General features: G+C 42.5%; 1 protein-coding gene across 1 annotated transcript in view; it reads right to left on the bottom strand.

The window, feature by feature from the left end:
- CTDP1 (CTD phosphatase subunit 1) overlaps nucleotides 1-14,879 on the bottom strand; it is a 116,671-nt gene extending 101,792 nt beyond the window's left edge. The window contains 1 exon segment of the mRNA XM_040072808.2: nucleotides 14,807-14,879. The gene's annotated coding sequence lies outside the window, so the exon portion shown is untranslated.
- Between the last annotated feature and the right edge of the window lie 4,271 nt (nucleotides 14,880-19,150).

Genomic DNA, 19,150 nt, shown 5'->3' with positions numbered 1-19,150 from the left:
TAATTTCCCCCTCTCCCGTTGCTTGATACTTGGAAGAAGAAACTCCCACCTGGCTATAACCTCCTTTCAGGCAGTTGTGGACAGTGGTAAGGTCCTCACTTGAACCTCCTTTTCTCTAGACTAAACACCTCCAGCTCCCTCAGATGCTCCCAATGCTCAGATGCATCAGATGTGTGCCCCAGATCCTTCACCAGCTTCCCTGCCCTTCTCTGGATATGCACCAGGACTTCAATGTCCCTTTTGTACTGAGAAGTCCAAAATTTAACCCAGGATTTGAGGTGTAGCCTCACCAGTGCTGAACACAGGGGCAGACAAATTCTATACCAACTTCATCTTAGTGTATTATTTTCATGGCAGATATATATTGCTTGAATCTTCTCATAAAAATATTTTAATTTCTGATCCTTAAGCCTTGACTCACCACATCTTAAAATAAAGACATAGGAGCTGATATTTTATTCTTTCTTTTAAATAATGGCTAAATCAAACCAGAAATTAGAGGTGGAACCAGAGAAGTGTGACATTCACTATTCCAGTCACTTTAGAAGACAAACTACTTTTCAGTTGAATAGTCCAACGAAAGTATTCCTCATCCAGTTATCAAAATTCCAGGTCTTGAAAATACCATTATTTTTTCTCAAACACTTAACAGTCACTATAAGAGACTTGTTCTCTTCATTACAGACAGAGAAATTGATCTTTCATACTTTTTATTTATAAAAAAATTCTAGATACGTAGGTATCGTTCAGCTACTACAAAATTTCACCAGCTCTGTGATAATGAGCTACAGCATCTCCCTAATATTATAAAAAATTAAAAAGTCAATCAACTAAAACAAAATTCCAGCCAAAAAGCAAAAAACCAACAAAATCTGAACTCTTTCATAAACTGGCTGTAGTGTTTTAAGTGTGGCTTCAAACTTGTACTGCAATAAGCACGCTGCAACACAAAGGAAACTGTTCTGCATGCCCAAATCTCTCCTTCATATATCTGACTACTAAGCATTTGGGAATTCCAAGCAGAAATCCAGTTTCTTAATAATACCTGCAACTGCTTACTTGCAGCATCCCTTGTTCCTCTTCAACCAGAAGAATGACGAGTCTACTAACAAAACTGTAGTTCATGCCCGCAATGAGGATTATTTTCCTCTTTAAGAACAAAAACTAGGTTCAGGTCAAGTTTCTTTCAAAAGAAGTCTTCATAAGCCATCATACTACCAGTATTCCCATTTACAAAAGTGCAGATCTATGCTCTTCTCACTAGCCATCATTGTCTGCTTGGAAATTACACCTCCTCTTCCTGTGTAGGCATCTTAGATCTCCTTTTCTTAAATATGGTATGTATTTCACAGAAAACAAATAATCAGTCTTGGCTTTCTAGAAGAACTGCACAAGATAAAGTATTTTAGTGGCCCTTCACTAGTGGCAATTCACTGTGTGATTATTTCACAGATTTCATAGAATTTGTGTCTCCTCTCATCCCCCTGTTGGTTGCATTATTTCATTTGACTCTTCTCCTTACTCCTTTGACAATATGGCTATCTTGCTGTCATTTACCTTGATTCACAGCTAAGCTCCTTTTTAGGCTATCAACACACACTAATGACCATGTCAGAATTTTTCATCCTCATCATGTGTTCAGTGTATGAATCAGAAATTACAGACACACCTAAACAGCCAAAACCCCACCCCGTGGTACAAGCTACAGAAATACGCTTAAGAGATTACAGTGACTGAGTTTATACCCCAAATGAATTTGTTTTCAATAGTTCAGAAGAAAAAAAAAAGCCTTTCAATGCCAGCATAGAAGCCACAATATCTCTAGACATTCTCTACTTCACAGTCAAGGTAATCTCACACTCCAGATATGCAATAGGAGAAGCCGGCATACTCCAGGGCCAAGATGTGATTCAAAATTGGACATGCAAGGGCAAAGATTTTTGTAAGAAAACTAGAGTTCTACATTGTTCATTGATACTGCTCCTAAAAAGCACCTCTGTACCTTACCTCATACCAAGCATGACCACTGAACAGCAGTATTGCTCCTGCAAAGTCTAAACATAACCAGAACTCCTGGCCACACTCAGATGTGCTGGAGATAAAACATAATGTACATGACAGAAAGTCCTCTGTCATACTGTTCTCTGTGATGCTTAACCCGAAGGACAGAGGAAGAACTCCAGAGCCCCAATAAACCTCTGAGCAACATACAGCCAAAGGGTCAAGTTTCAATGACAACTGTCAGGATCTTAGGCAGACTTCTCTCAGGGAAAAAGCCCAACACTATTCAATGCTGCAGAAAGAAAGCCTGAACTCTACTACAGCCTGGGCACACTTAAATTTTAGCATATGTGTTTTAATTAGTAAAAAAGAACAAACACAGACCTCAAGTAGAATGACTTAAAATTTCACACCTGGAAGCCCTCCTTTTACTGTTGAAGTGAGGGATTTTCAAAATCGAATGGCCAAGATCAAAATCAATTATTAGACAAATGTGAGCTGAATCAAAGCATTTCTGGTTTTAAATGGCTGCATATACCATACACAGGTTCAGGTTTCTGCCTGTTCTCTTTTCTGGGCTGTAAATGAAACCCACTTAGAAGAACAGAGCCTTTCCCTACTCCATTTCTTGAAAGAATATATGGATTCCCACCCCCTCCAAATACAAGGAACTACAATACACTTTACTGCTGGCAACATTAACAGCATCTCCCTCTTCTTCAGGATTTACACAGGGATACTCAGAGCTAATGGGCTACTTCAACAAAAGCATTACAAGGAAACTGCCACAAAAGATGCAAAATCTTTTTCTAGTTTTACAAACTGTCCCAACTGTGCAGATGAGCCAGATGAAGCAACTGGGTAAGAACCACCGTGCTGTGACAAGCAAACATTTTTTCTGAGCAACTGTGGAGGCGGTAGGTCATTCCAATACCAGCCTGATAGCTAGATGATTGCAACAGAACCACAAACTATCTATGTGTTTTCTTTGGTACAATGGAACTTGAACTAGTAAGTAAGGAAACGCACACTGGGCTCTTATTCAGTCCTTCCACCTGTACTTGTAAACAACACAGAAATTAGGTGTGCCATTAAGGTAATTTTTTTTTTTTTAATTTTTATTTTTTTTTTTTTTTTTGTGGCCACAATCATGAATTGGAACTAACAGATTTTACCAACAGCCTCAGGATGCAGGTGACCACAAGGTCATCACTGTTCTCCCAGTACTTTCACACTTACACCCTCTTTCTAAACCAAGTCTTTTAATAATATCTGCTTTAAGTCAGCAGCATGGTAAAGGAAAAAAAAAAAGGGGAAAGCCTTCATAAAATCCAGTATGTGTTAATCCTAAAGCCTGGTCATTACTGTTGACTCCAAACAGAAGAACTTTCTATTATAACCATAGCACTGGTTCCTGGTAACTGAATTACACTGGAAAGCCAAAACAGAGTTCTCATCTCAGCTGCAGCAGACAGTTTATGGGACCACTGCAAACATAAAGCATTCCCACAAACATTTTATTATTGCTTACATTTTTTTGTTGGTTGGTCATGTCTCATAAGCATGATCTAACACTTCCAGCAGCAAGTGCAGGAGTAACAGAACAGACACAAGAACTTCTTGAGATTTTTTTCCATAAGTTAGTTACCTGCATCGCAAGGGGCTGGCCAGCTGCAGCACATGAGTACAAGGGCCACAAGATCTCTTTGCAGTTGTCTTCAGGAAAGCTCTGTATCTTAAGGATACACAGCATAATACAGGAATAGAGAGGTTCCCTCTGTTACTCAAGTCTAACCTGACTGTACATTAACCATGGCCTTCTATTACAGCTTGGCTTCACTTCCAGAGGCAACAGCTCCAATGTCATGCTGCCAGAGAAAGGCAATGGCCTACTTTCTTTACTTTCTACCCTCACGTTTCCTCTGAAAGCTCGCCTCCTCCTCTGGCACTTCCAGAAAAGATGATTTCAGTACACTGCAACGTAGAACACACCAGTCCTAACCAAGTTTTCTGCCGGTTTTACAGTCAAGCAGCTGGTAAGAGCAGTCCAGCAGAGATCAAAGCTGCACACACAGTTTGAGCAACTCACATTTTCTCTCCACAGTAACCAGGCCACTTTGTTAGAAATTATCTTGCTTACCTGTAAAGACTAGCCTGAACAACTCCAAGTCACGGAAACATAAGTTTTAATTATTATCTTAAAGTCTGTTTCAAGGTACCATGCATTGGCATTGACAATATAGTGCAGTATAGTGCAAATTTACAAGATGAAGCTACCGCCCTGCACTGACTTGTATCTCATGCAAGTGCTAGCAGCCAAGAAATCGCTGGGTCTCCTCAAATCTGTTTGGTATAAAGAGAGATGTCAAACACCACAAGAAACACGTAGACCAAGCTGTCCCTGAGATCGCTTAAAGCTGCTGTCCTCAATCTGATGCCATATGCTCTTCCACTTCACATTAGAAGATGTCTAAGTGTACTAATGTCGCAAAAGGAGATGCTGGTATGCGGGTGAAGTTGCTGCCCTGGTTCGGCAGAATGCTCAATGGGGTGTTACTGGCAAACTATCAAAGGGTAAAAATACCAAATGAACACATCTTCAGATCAATTATTGACTACACCAACCATTACTGAATCAACCAACTGATCTAGAACAAATACGAGCACAAAATCCTTTAGTCAGATGAAGTTAGAGTCAACCTAAAGCCTGTGGCAGTGCAAGAATTGTTTTATCAAGTTCTTAAGTAATTTTGTAAGTTTTATAAGAAGTTTTATGTTATGGTTCATTCCACTGTGCCCTCAGTTTCTCTAACGGTTCCTCCCCTATGAGTTTGCTGTATAGCAAGTTGTTTTATGTCAATCATCCCACCCCCGAACCTATCCTTGTCAATCCCCTCTCCCCCCGGCTCTGGGGCATCCTGTCTGTCACTTTGGGACCCCTCCCTGGACTCAGGAAAGTCCCAGGAGAGGCATCAAGTGATAGGCTGGTGCCTGGGAAATCCCCTTTTCCCCTCTTGTGAGTGGTCCGATGTTTAAAAGTGACACCCCCTGTTATCCCCCCGAACTCCCTGATTTGCTGACCTGTTGTTGCCACCCCTTAATCCTCCCCCGTTTATAAGTTCGGGGAGGGAAATTCAAAGGGGCTCTCTCTGGGCAGTTTGAAGAGTGGCGGAGCTCCCACCACTCTGACTTTAATAAACCATCATTAAACCTGCCTAGTAGAGAGTCGACCTTTTGTCCACTGCCGCAGTCACGACGCAATCAAGGCCAGCCGCCGGTGGGGAGCCGAGACCCACAGGAAGAGGTTGCTCGCCTGCTTGCAACCCCGACCAAAACGCTTTGGCCGCTGTGCAGATCTGAGCCAGCCAGTGGTCAATGCCTGCCAGGCGTGGAAGGACACAGCCACAAAAGCCCACTTCTACAGTTTCATTAGTCAGATTTCTGAAACACTGACATTTTTGTTTGCTTATACCGGAACAGTATTTTGTGGTGTGTCTGCACCATTTAGAACCCCTACTAAGAGCGCTTACAAACAATTTACATCAAACCACAGCCTTTGTTACACAGGACTCCAGTTTTGTAGCAAGGACGTTTTCAAAGCCTGAATCACCTTAATCTTGCCATGTAAGAGTATTTAACAACTGGATTTATATATTTATTTAATCCTCATTAATATCTGTGAGGAAGCAGAGAGTCCTTGAATAATTTTTTAAAAATGCCAAGGATTCACAAGGACACATGGCCCTTTTTGCTACAGGCAACACATGGCCTACAGCCCCTTCAAGCTGTGTTGGAGTCCACGGCATTCCTTTGGTTGCCCTGGAAGGTCAGAGACCTGGACAGGGGGGTCTGGGACCCTGGCACAGAGCCCAGGAAGACACTGGCTTTGATCCCAGTCCATGGAAAAGGCTTCCTACATTGCAAGATAAATTACAGGCCACAAGAGTGTGAAAGATAGTAGTTTAGCTTATCACAGGGTGAAAAACAGTGGGTTTGGGTTTTTAGTATGGAAGTAGATGGGAGCAAGACGGAGGATTTTGGGTGTTGTCCCTTGCTTCTTCTTTCTTCTTCCTTCACTCCATTTTCTGTAGTGACAATGGCACAAAGTAGTTTAAGGAGACTGGGTCAAAGTACAGATAACCTGTTTAGTATAAGTGATAGATATTGGCAAATAATGTTAAATAAAGAGTACGTAACAATTAGTACAAGAGACAGTGACAGCCCAGTGCGGGGGGAGTCGTCAGATGCCCAAGCAGCTGCACTGTCTTAGTTGGGCACTGAGAAAACTGTAAGATAAGAAGCAATAAACAAAGCGCGCGACCTTGAAAAATCAGAACCTGAAGACTCCATCTCTTTCTTGCGTACGGCTCAGGGCTTTGCAGGAGGCAAAAAGACTCTAAAACCACCTGAATCTCGTGACAAAAAACCGAGAAAGCTGTTGGAAGAAATGTCTACTACACTTGACTTACACTCAAGGACAGCAAACACAGACAGCTGCTTTTCAAGTATGCATGAACCCCAAAGGCCTCACCCAAACAAGTCAGCCCAATTGATAAAATCCCCCCAAACACAAACAAAATCCCCATACAGACAATTAGGTAACAACCGATGTGAGCAGTACCTCACAGAAAGCACAGCTCACACATCAAGGCATCATCTCAGTTCTCCAAATTGAGAGAATTGGGGAAATTACTAGTCTTAATATTCCTCTGTGAAATACAGACCATTCACAACTAGGAGTTAAAGTGTTGTGAACTTTTTTCTTGTACTTTTCAGGCAAAATACCTATTCAGGTTTAGACTAAGGTCATAAATGCCAACAGAAATACAGGCGCGGAGTTTCTGGGTTTTATTTATAATAAAAAAAAAAACCAACATCTTAAGCTTGAAGTAAGTCTATTTCCATGATTTGCAAGGCTTTAAGTTTTTCCATTAACTTCTGGAGAAGAGTTTGCATTACAAGCAACAAGGTAACCCTCTTTCACCTTCTATGCCAACATCTGTGAACAGCTTCTGGCACGTTTCAAAAAGCCACTAAGAGTTAACAATATATAATAAAAAGTTACAAAAAACCCCAAACAAATGGGCTTGCAGCACCATTTGTATAAGAACTAGTAATCTTTCAAACAATATTTACAAGGTGGTTTTTATTTAGAACATTTTAAACCAGAAGTAGTATTATTTAGGAGAATTCAGGACTAATTTTTTTTAAAGGGAAAAAGTGAAAACACAGTTCTCAATGCTTTTACGCAGAACCCCTTCAAAACCTGAAGTTCACACAGAATGAATTCAAAAGAGGAAAGATAGAAGTCTGTAATTCTGTAACTTGTTTCTTTAGCAATAAGTACTTCTAATAATCACAGAAGAAAACAGGCTGTCATATCTCAGTAATTTATTTAAGCAATAAACAGTTCTGCAGTCCACTCTTCCCCATTATTGTTATCAGTGGCTGACATTACTTGAATGCATCTGCTTTTCTATTGCCACTTCTCTGACTGCAGTGTTAGCAGTCATGCAGCAGCCCTCAAATACCTTCTGCAAAACTCCACCTGGGAGTTGAAGAACATCCATCCGACAGCAGGATCAATCCAAATCTATGCAATGAACCCTGACAATCTAAGTGGCACTTTTTCAAAAATTTGAAGTGACTTGAGTAGTGACTGTACAGCCTTCTACCTGACAGAAAAATAATTAACCTAAACCTGCAATTTTCTCAAACCACACTTGAACTTTCACATCAGTTACTGAAGAATAGTGCTTGCAGATGAACTGCTGCAAATCCGGACAACAGTCTGACTGATTTTTGGTTTTTTTCAGGCATACATCTCTGCTTCAGAAGAAGGCACAAAATTTCCCCTTATCTCAGTCCAATTTAACACTGCATTCTTCCTACGCCCAGTCAAGATCACCTGTAATTACTGGAACAAATCTTGTTTGACTCCTGTGCATATCTAGAGAAACAGAAACAGATGAACACTGAAACAGCCTGAACACCAAAGCAGAGAAAGATGACTGAGAAAGAGACAGTTTCAAACATACACACAGCGCTGACATCAAAGCTCTAAACATGGGCTTTACCTCTTCCCGTGCAAAGACATCTGGGAGGATCCTGTGATCCCTACCCCTCTGCCTTGGAAAGCTGCATCTACTAACAGAATATTACACCTTCTGCAAACATTTTATCACCTTTCCCACTGAAACCACACACTTACGCAGTCACAGTCCCTTTGTCTGTTACTTCCAAATAACAAAACAGGAAGAGGCTTATGCAGGATCCACAGTCCTCAAGTCTAACAGCTTCCTCCTGTCCTTTCGCTTTATAGATACTGTGGCAAACTTATCTGGACACTACATCCTGTGTGCTCTCCTCTGGGATTTGCTGTTAAAACAAGTGAACACACTTACATAGGAAAAATTAACAACCCTTAACACCCTTAAGAGCAATTATGACCCAAACAGTCCTAAGTCACATCACAGTGTTCAAACGAGGAGCAGCAGCTCCACATTTGACAACAACCATATGACAGCAACAGCATCATGTGAGCCCAGAAACCCAGCACACTCTGCAAGCAGAGGACAACAGTTTAGAAAGCTGCTCAGCTTAGAAAAGTGTGATAAATACCAGTAAAGTTAATGAAGTTCTCTTCTTGAGCAATGCTTTCCTTGGCGAGGGCATTCCCCCCTGCCAGCCCTTCTGTGGATAAGAATCCACAGCATTCACTCTACTGAGCTTGGACCAAGACCATTTTCCTTTCACACGTTTTCAAATACTGCAAAGTCTTAGATGTGATTTTTAAAACTAGGAAGCACTAGAAAGCAAACAAATAGGCATTATTCAATTCCACTGTGTCAAAATCACTGCCTTATGCTACACTTTTTCTTAGAACAGTTGTAGAAAAGCCATTTTAGTTTTTGTTTGGTTGGTTGGTTTTTGTTTTGGTTTGGTTTTTAAGATATTAGTGCAATAATGACCTTGCCATATCCTAACTCTTGCCTTAAAAAAAGAAACATTTCCTTTAACACACCAACACTGTGTTAAAGAAAACCAAGGGAACCTTTCCATCTTCCAAAGCTTTAAGACCAGTAGTCTCCCCTGTTGGTGACAGTTCTATCTTTCCCCTACTTCCAATTCCGTAGGTCTAACTTCAGCAAAATCAAACCCAGACAAAATGTATAATCAAGATCCTTAAGCTGTAACCTGTAATACATTACCTGCTCTCCAGGAAGTCATTTCATGTTCCCCTATATGCTTTAAAGGGTAAGTACTGCCAATTCAGCTATCCATACATGGTAGAAGACCTTAAGTTAACTTTTAAATTTTTAACTACACAAAATAGATATCCATAATAGATATCCAAACAGATATCCATTTTATAAGTGACAACCTACAATGAATTGTCTTTTATCATTTTCCAAAAGAGGTCCCAAAAATTAAAGCCTGGCAGCTCTTTACTGAATCCTTAGGCTAATATGCCCCATCTGCAAATATTTTTATATACTCTTCTTGATGTTTAAGAATTTGCAATATCATCACCCCATATTCAACTTTCATTTAGCAAGTTCAATTGTTTCATTAGCCATATACCTAATGGGAGGCTTCCACTAGGTAAATCTCATCTTGAAAATCCAAACAGCTGTGATCCCTGCTAGTGCAAGCCCCTAAGTTAACGCTAAACACAAAGTCATTAAATCAGAAAGGTCCACGTCAGCATGAAAGTTGTACTACTGACATTGCTCAAGAGAAAAAAAACTGTTTAGGTCAAGACAAACTTTCAGAACTATTTAAAGCTAAAGGCCTGTCGCTCTCTTCCTTCCTCCAACTCTTCCAGTCCCTCCTAGGACAAATGTCTATGTATTGTGCAACATAAAAATTAAACATCTCATTGCAGTCCCCCACCCTCGAGAATTTTTTGTCCATATGTTTTTTTCTTCAGAAGAGAACAATTACAGAAAACCATGTGGCAGTTGCTAAGAAGGAATAACATGCACATGTGCTTTTGAAAAAGACTGATTTTCTAAACAACTCTAATATTAAAGTAAAGCTCAAAAATACCCTAAAGAAACTAGACAGCAGTAACTAAAACAGAAAATCCATTACCATTTGGGTAAAAATACAATCTATTTCCAGCATAGACATCTACAAACCAATATTCTTTAAAAACTGCTATAACCTGCTTGTAGTTCTACAATGGGATGCATAAAAGAGTACCATGAGCTATCTCACTCTGTCTGCTGGCCCATACACTCACATACAGCAAAAAGTCCTTGAGCTCAAGTAAGATGAGCAAATCAGAATACAAAGAGAGCAGAAAAATTCCCTGGTTTGGGAGAAACCTTATAAAGATAAGAATGTTACTAAAGACTATCATACAAAATGCCAAATGGAACATACACAACCTCAAAAATGTTATTCCCCAGCGTTGACCTGTCATTTATTCCCTTGACTCTACTGGCATTTACACAATCACTTTGATATGACCTATCTGTGGGCTACTGCTGAAAGGATAAATTACTCCCCCTTTCCCTACAGCACACTCCTATTGATGCAACTGAAGAAAATGAGAGAACTGATTACTACAGACCATTTTACAAGAGATTGGGCAAGAAGGAGAGAAAGAAAAAGAGATGAGAAACCAATCCATCTGTAACCACATGATTTCCAGCACCCTACTCCATGCAAGCTGAAGGTATTCAAGTTTGAGCATCCCTTCCAGCCAACTCTCATATCAGCATGAAGCAATCAGGAAACCATGGTCTAAGAAAGCCACACTGAGAAAAACTGCACACACAAGGTTGCTACAACCACACTACTGGTAAATTCCAAGCCTGATGCCTGTTTCCATGCAAATCCGACTGAGCAGCTTGATCCTCTTAGATACAGAGGCTCACACAAGTTATGTGAAAATATGGACATGTAAAGAAAAATAACTTCGTCCTCTACCATTCAGTACAATGAGCTATCTTGTGCGCTTCCAACTTGTCAGGTGCCTAGGAATAGGAGAAAGGAAGACAATCAAAGACAAAAGCCCTCATTTAGGACTTGTGTCTTTTTCACTATCCAGTTCAACCAAACACCAGAGAGACAGACTTCTTTTAATGTTTCTTGTTATCACAGTATATGGCAGAAAGGAGAGGGGGAAAATTAAAAAAAAAAAAAAAGACACAACTCAGAAAGATGCATACCAAAACTTACTAAAAAAATAATGTGATGAACTCAGGCATAAAAAGGAAATAGACAAGAGATACAGTAAATTTGGTTTGTTAAGTATTAGTCAACAATCCTCGGTGTTCAGCATGTAGGGCTTTTTTTAGACTCATAATTTCAGTAAATATTTGCCAGGCTATTCTGAAAACATTTGTGTCTAGCAAGCAGCAAGGTGTTTTTCCTGTAGTTTGTTAAGAGTGTCACCACTTTAAAATAAACTGCAATTCTTTAGCATTTTATTCCCCTTGGAAGACCGTAAGATGCATGGTACTGGGGTCTGGGGTCAAGTGGACAGTAAACTAGGCTGTAAGCCTATGCGATTTTAGATAACCAAAAGAAGATACGCTTTTCAAAATATATAATCAAGCTTCTGGCACAAAAAAATATCAAGCAATTACACAAAAACCTACAGTTTTAGAGATCAAATCCCCACCTCTTTCCTGCTATCTTCTCTAAAAATTACAAGTTTTGTTTCACTAGGATACGGATAGTTTAAACAAGATTTTTATTACAACACAAATATACTCTGTAGAAGACTGTGAATTTTTGCTGTTAAAGGTTATGTGGTAAGACACAAAGATACCCAGGTTAAATATGCAGGTAATAAATATTTCAGAAGACTCTTCGAATGCGAACCAAACACACCCTTGCAATAGTCTGTCGGATCAGCAGGGCAATCATTTTATATTAGAAACCCTCATATAAATATTTGCATAAAGCATTAATACTGACCTAACCCAGAATCCTGCCACACCTGTAGCATCTTCAGAATGATTAACCTTGATGGGTAACACTACACAGAGCAGTACAGGATTTTTAGCATTTTATTTGTTGTTCCTGCTACTCATCAAAGTTATGCTTCCTTAACATCAAAGGCCTTTCATTAACTGCTTCCTGTACTCCCTGTTATTTACAGTCCTAAAAGTTTAGACACCTTTCTCTCTCAAGTTTCAGTCTGACATGTGATGCAAGCCTACCTCTGCAAGAATAAGCAAAAGCTACCTACTACCTGCCTGCCTTGGGCTCTCCCCTGGGGAAAGTTTGCACCCCTGACAATGCTAAAATGTAGGTAATAACACTAGAAAAAATTAAGTGCTACAAAACATGCAAAATTACTTTCATGCAGCAAAAGATTTCATCTCATGCTTGATATTAAAAAAAACCCTAAAAGTTAGAAATATATAATCTTAATTGGGAGACACTTTTGCAAAACGTTGTCTTATTTCCAGAATTATTATGACCTGACATAGAAGAAATTCAGTCACTCATATTGTTTAACCTCAAATAAAAAGGTTTGATCAGCTTCTCATGTTCTAATGAAAAGGAAAAATATTTTGAATAGAAACTCTACTTCTACAGTGTTTTAAAGTCTGACAAATATTTCTAAATATCTTTGTTTCATAGAGAATTCAGTGCTAAATTGGCCAAGTTCACTTTTCTGAAGGCAGCACAGCGCCTACCATTCTGGATAGCTTGGAATACAAAAAGGGCATCTTCTGCGAATGATGAATACATCTCAGCGATGTTACTTTAACCACACCTGTGTTTTAATAATGCAAAATCTTAACACATATTGAAATATTGTTGACAGTTAGAGAAATGTTATTATCTCAATTCCACAAAATAGGAAGCCACAGGAAAGAGATTAAATGCATGCCAAAAAAACCTTTTATGTGACCAAAGAAATGAAGTTATGTCTTCAATTGCTAACCAGTTCTACTACCCTTAGGTCATGCTTATTCTACCTCTTCACTTGAACTTTTCCCTTGCACTCGCCCAGTAAATTCCACCGCAACATGCAACAGAGGAACCTGACTGAAAAGTCAGAATTTCAGAAGCATAACGCCTAGCAATAGCCAATATCAAATACAATCTTTCAGTCGTGTAAGATACAAATATTCCAGAAGCCAAGAACAATGGTAATAAAGAACACCAATTATTTTCTAATTATCTCAAGGCAAGGACTTGCTAATTATTATCAAGTGACTCATGACTAGACAAATCTAATATGAACACTGTATAAAAATTGGTGCATTACAGTCCATGAAGTTAACATTGAGCAAAGCTAAAACTAAAAAGCTGCTACATCAGCAGGAGACCCAGACTACTTTAAATGGATTATATTTTTCACTTAGAATATTTTTAGTTTGGTCTTCCTTCCAAGTGCTTAGCTAACACAACGAAAAGACTAGATAAAGTTATCTCCCCTTCTATTCAGCAAATTCATGAATATGGCATTTTAAAATTTTAGTCTGTACTTTTAAGATCTTTTTAATCTGACCTAGCATTTACAGTACTTTTATTCTACATCAGGTATTAAAGATTGTGCATGCTGCATCAGATGCAATAGCAGAATGCTGATGCAGCACAGAAGGAAAGCCACCGTCTTATCTCAGAAAGAGATATCTCTACAGCAAGAAACACACAGCTCGCACCTCTTCAATATATCAGTCATGACTGACCGATGTAAAAATGCATCTGCCTGGGTTTTTTTCTTGAACTTTTGAGAGTACCCCAATACACACATATACTAGTGAATTTCAATCGAAGTTTTCTTTTCAAAAGAAAAGAAAATACCTTGCTGTCATAAAACAGAGGAAGTAGATTGTTTAACTAGTATCCTGTTGAGAATGAATAAACTGCTTGAAGTTACATGATAGCAAGCTATTTGCCCGATTTAACCTAGAAATCTGAGCAGCCCACTGTCTATCAGTCATTTAAGAACTTAAAAGCCAATGAACATTCAAGCCCTATCAAGACAAACCCATTACCAAATTATAGCAAAAAAAGTCTTTTTTAGTCCCTTGCTCTTCTGAAAGTTAAAATTATAACATCTTGGTTATATTTGTGAAGACTTATACATTAAAACATCTAAGTATTAAAAACATTTATGATGCCAATAGTATGTGTAAGGTACTTAGTAATTTTAAAATGCCTTGCCGCACTGTTGTTTCCCATTAAAACTTCTTCTATTGAGCGCAAAATTATTTGTTTGCTCCCCGAGTTTTGTACCAACCTATCTGCCAAATTAAAGAGAACATATTAGGAGAAGAGTCGGTAGGCAGAAACTGATGCACAGGAAGCTCCACCTGAACACGAAGAACAACTTCTTTATTGTGCTGGTGATTGTGCACTAGAAGCAGTTCCCCAGACTGTGGAGCCTCCCTCACTGCAGATATCCCAGACCCGTCTGGATGCAATCCCGTTCAGCATGCCGTAGGGCGACCCTGCATGAACAGCGAGGTCTTGACCACATGACTGTGGTCTCTTTCAAACTAACTCATTCTGTGATTTTGTGATTTCCAAGTAGTGTTTCCAGTAAGAACATTGTTTAGAGAACCCCGACACAGCAGGAGGGATGCAAAGGTCTCTGAGACAGAGCTCACAGCGAAGGGCTCAGCTCTGAAACACGGCAGTGGAGCACGATCCCCCGGCACCTCCCCGGCCACTTCCTACTCCTTCTCGCACGGCAGCTTCCCTGCGCAAAGCTCTGGAGGAAGGGCCTTTGTGACTAGAGCAGGGCCCGGCCCGGCCCCCTCGGAAGAAGCGCGAAAGTCGCGTCCCTCCAAGGCCGCCCGCGCCGCCCCCGGCCCGCACTCACCCGGGCGCGATGACCTGGCCGGGCCGCGCGCACAGCTCGCGCACCACGCCGGGCCGCTCCGCGCGCAGCCTGCGCTCGGGGCCGCCGCGAGGCGGGCGGGCGGAGGCGCCGCTAGCGGCCGACGGCAGCGGCGAGACGGCGGGGCGCGGGGCGGGCGGCGGCAGCGGGGCGCAGAGCGCCAGCACTGACCCGATCTGCACCGCCGCCCCCACCGACACCTTCCACTCCAGCAGACGCAGCGGCCGCGGACCGGGAGCGCGTATCTCCGCCACCGACGCTGGGCCCTCCGCGCCGGGCCCGCCGCCCCGCTCCGGCCGCTCCTCCATCGCCCCGGCCGGGGGCGGAGGGTGGGTCGGAGGTGCCCAGCAGTGGGGTCGACCACGACCCTGCCACCTCCGGGGGAGTTCGGAGCGCCCCGATAGTCACCGGTGGCGCCGACAGCGGCGGGGTCACGGCGACTCCACGCAGGCGCTGTGCATCCGGCCGCACTTAAACGCACAGGCGCGGGGACCCGGCCCGTGGGGCGGCACGGGGAGGAACTACGGCTCCCGGCAGCCCCCGCGGCCCCGCCCACCGCCCCGAGTGGCGTCACAGAACCGGAATTAAGGGGTATTCCGAGTTCGGACCCGCGGGGGCCATGGAGGAGTCCGTCTCCTGGCCCTGCACAGAACACCCCCCCCAGAATCACATCATGTGCCTGAGAGCGTTGTCCGAGCTTTTCTTGAACTGTGTCAGACTTGGTGCTGTGACCACTTCCTGGGGAGCCGGTTCTATTGCTCAGCCGTCCTCTGGGTGAAGAACGTTTTCCTATATCCAAGTGTCTTGGTTTAACCCCAGCCAGCAGCCAGGACCTAGGCAGTCACTTTCTCACTGCCCCAGCAGTAGAACTGGGGAGAGTCTTGGAAGGGTAAAGGCTGGAAAACTCATGGGTTGAAATGAAGAAAGTTTAGTAGGAAAAGCAAAAGCCATGCACACGAGCAAAGCAAAACAAGGAATTGATTCACTGCTTCCCATGGGCGGGCAGGTGTTCAGCCATCCCCAGGAGAGCAGGGCCCCATCTCATATAACGAGCTGAGAATACAGACACCATCACCCTTCCTCCTTCGTCCCCACAGTTTATTTACTGAGCATGATGACATGTTGACTTATTAAAGAAATACGGGTATTGATTAGTATTGATACCCAACTGTGATGGACAAAAACTCTCTAACAGTTTAAAGTTAGAAAGCGTATGTTTATTACGGCCAGGCAGCAGGGCGGGATATTTCCCTAATTCACACTGTGAAATTCACAGGTAATTACAAAGCCTTTTATTTACAAAAGTGTGGAATACCCAAAATACAAATACATATTCATACCCCTGTCACCTCCCATTCCTCGCTTCGTATGCTAATTGGCAAAAAGGCTATTAAGCATGTGTACTTTGTCTCCTAAAATGAGTTGGGGGTCTATTCTGGGGAGGGGTCACCCAAAATGAGGAGGTAAGATGAGTCTTCCTCGTCCTGACCTTTCTACCTTTTCAATGCATTCATGATGAAGAATCCTTGGTAAAACTTATACTTTCCTGTATTCAATGGGTCCTTTAAGAAGGAAATCTGCAGCTATCTTATGTCCTATTTACCACATTTTGTTTTTCATTACAAGCACAACTACATAAACATAAAGCTGACAAGCAATGAGTTACCAAATCCGGGATATCTTATCTAAGATCCGGCTTCTGTTAACTGTGAACAAAGCTTACTTCAGCTATTTCAGCAACTTATTATCTTAACTTTCCTAAAAATCCCTAAGTCTTCAAATTTAATGTCTCAGTGTGGTCTGGAATATCCCTCTGGTCAGCCTTGGGGTCACCTGTCCTGGCTCTGTCTCCTCCCAAGCACCCTCACATTCCTTGCCAGTGTGGCAGTATGGAAAGCAGAATAGGCCTTGTCTGTGCATAAGCCCTGCTCAGCAATAACAAAAATATTGCTAAATTATCAACACTGTGCTCAGCACAAATCCAAAACACAGCCGCATACCAGCCACTGTGAATAAAGTTAACTCTACCCTAGCAAAAACCAGAACACCAGTCTTAATCTCCTCTGACACGGCTTCAGGCCATTTCCTCAGGTTCTGTCATGGGTCACCACAGAGAAGAGATCGGTTCCTGCCTCTCCTCTTCCTGTTGTGAGGAAGTTGTAACTGTAATGAAGTCCCCCCTCAGTCTCCTCCAGGCTGAACAGACCAAGTGACCTCAGCTGCTCCTCATACAGCTTCTCCTCAAGACTCTTCACTATCCTGCGGTCCTCCTTTGGACTCTCTAGTAACTTTATATCTTTTTTATATTGTGATGCCCAAAACTGCACACAGCACTCAAGGTGAGGCTACACCTTTGCAGAGCACACTGGGACAGTGACCTCACTCTGCTCTGTGCTGGTACTGCCTGAGGCCTGGACCCTGAGGAGCTTGTGGAAGCTCTGCAGCACTCTCCAGGTCTCTCCAGGTCAGGAGGGCAGGAAAAGGAGAATGCCCTTGCCTGGCAGAGCAGCCATGTCCCATGGGCTCTGGCCCCACACCACAGTACACTGGCAGGGCAAGGAGGAGGAATAGGGATGTCTGGCAGAGAGGAGTTTGGATGTGGATATATCTGTGGAGGAGCTTGGAAGTGGATGGGGCCCTGCAGAGGCACAGCCTAACAGGGACACCCCTGCTGTCCTCCACAAGCCAAAGCCAGCAGGGCTCTGTTGAGTTGAGGTCAGAGATGTCCCTAAGGGTATGTGTAAGTCTCCATCAAAAGATGCCATGGACATGCTTCCCACCCATGTCAGCCACATGGCAGGGCACTTTTATCTTTTCAGCCACACGCCAAGGATGGAGGCCTCGTACCATGTGCCAAGCCTTGTGCAGCCTGCTACCGAGCAGTGAGATGCTCTGAGCTTCCATGGGAATGCTCAACTATCTCAGCATCTCTAGTGCTTGTGTAGCAAGTGTACCAAATCTTTTACCTCATTGGTGTTCTCTGAATTAACATCTTGACCTAAGAACTCAGAGCAGCAGACACCAGGGGCTTCCACAAGAAGTCCTTTCCAGAGAGTGACTGGCTTGCTAGTGGATAGGATTTTGATAGGGATGTGGAGGAATACATTTAGTGCCCATAGCTCATTATGCATGTGCAGTGTGACCTGCCAACCCTTTGCATAACAAAGGGCCTGGGGACCTGTGGCCCACCCAGGGGACCTGGACAACCCAGAGACACAGGAGGAGCTGATGATTCCAGACTTTTCCATTTGAACTTAGAGGGTATAAAAGCCAAGGGTTTCCTTTGTCACTCCTTAGAGGCACTCACCTCAAGCTGTTCTTTTGATATTGTACCATGATTAAATTATTTTAAGGATCAGGTCTAGACTCAGCTGAGGGAAACTTCAGCCTGGTGTTGAGCCCATAATGAAACCTGGTCTGACTGGAAGTATAGGGGATGTAGCTGCCAAAGGGACCTTGGTCCCAGATTAGGTGATGCCAGAGTGGCTCCTGGATGGTCAGACAGGGAAGTGTCCTCAACAGGGAGAAGCCTGTGAGCATACAGTCTACAGGTAGTCTCCAAACAGTAGATATTCCTCAGTTTTTCACTTTTAACATTAGTTAGGAGAGATGTTAAAACAAGACCAAGGTGGACTGGTTGGGAAATGGACATGTGAGGCATTGCTATGAACCTCATGATGAGCTTGGGTTGTGAGGCAGCCACTATCACCAACAACCAGAAACTGGGAAATTTTGGAGTGAAAGTTGCTGTGTCTCTTTTATCAGTTCCTTGTACATGGACACAATGACATATTGTTCCCTGGTGTGTATTATTCTTAATGTTCTTTTCATGCTGTCCTGCACATGTGGTAAAGCTACTTCATAAAAGGTGAATACTTTTTGCATAGTATTCTACCTCTCTACTGTTGTATTTCCCCATGAGACTAGACGACCGCCGCTGGCAAAAGTAAGAGTCTGCTTTCTTTCACCGGGTGGGATATTACAGCTTTTGTTCTTGATTCCTGCCCTGCTCGGCTGAAGCCCTTCCCCATAGCTCGCTGGTGCCGGAGAGAGCTTGCCACTCCCCTGTCGGGGCTTTTTCCCCAGGGGGCAGGGCTGAGAGGCAGGGACAGGACACTACCCAATCAGGGATAAAGTGGGAGGGGAAGAGGGTTAGGTTACATTTCAGTGTGGGGGATGGGCACTGATGGGAAGGACAGACCACGTGATACATGGAAAAAACGTTACAAATCCGATGAAATATAAACCCAATTAATGCATTACAACACTGTACTACTTGTGTTGCTTTATTTGCTCTCTTTCATAATCTGAAATATATAAAATCTG

Source organism: Hirundo rustica, chromosome 1, assembly GCF_015227805.2.
Source record: "Hirundo rustica isolate bHirRus1 chromosome 1, bHirRus1.pri.v3, whole genome shotgun sequence".
NCBI classification, from domain to species: domain Eukaryota; kingdom Metazoa; phylum Chordata; class Aves; order Passeriformes; family Hirundinidae; genus Hirundo; species Hirundo rustica.
This window is presented reverse-complemented; position numbering and strand designations above follow the sequence as displayed.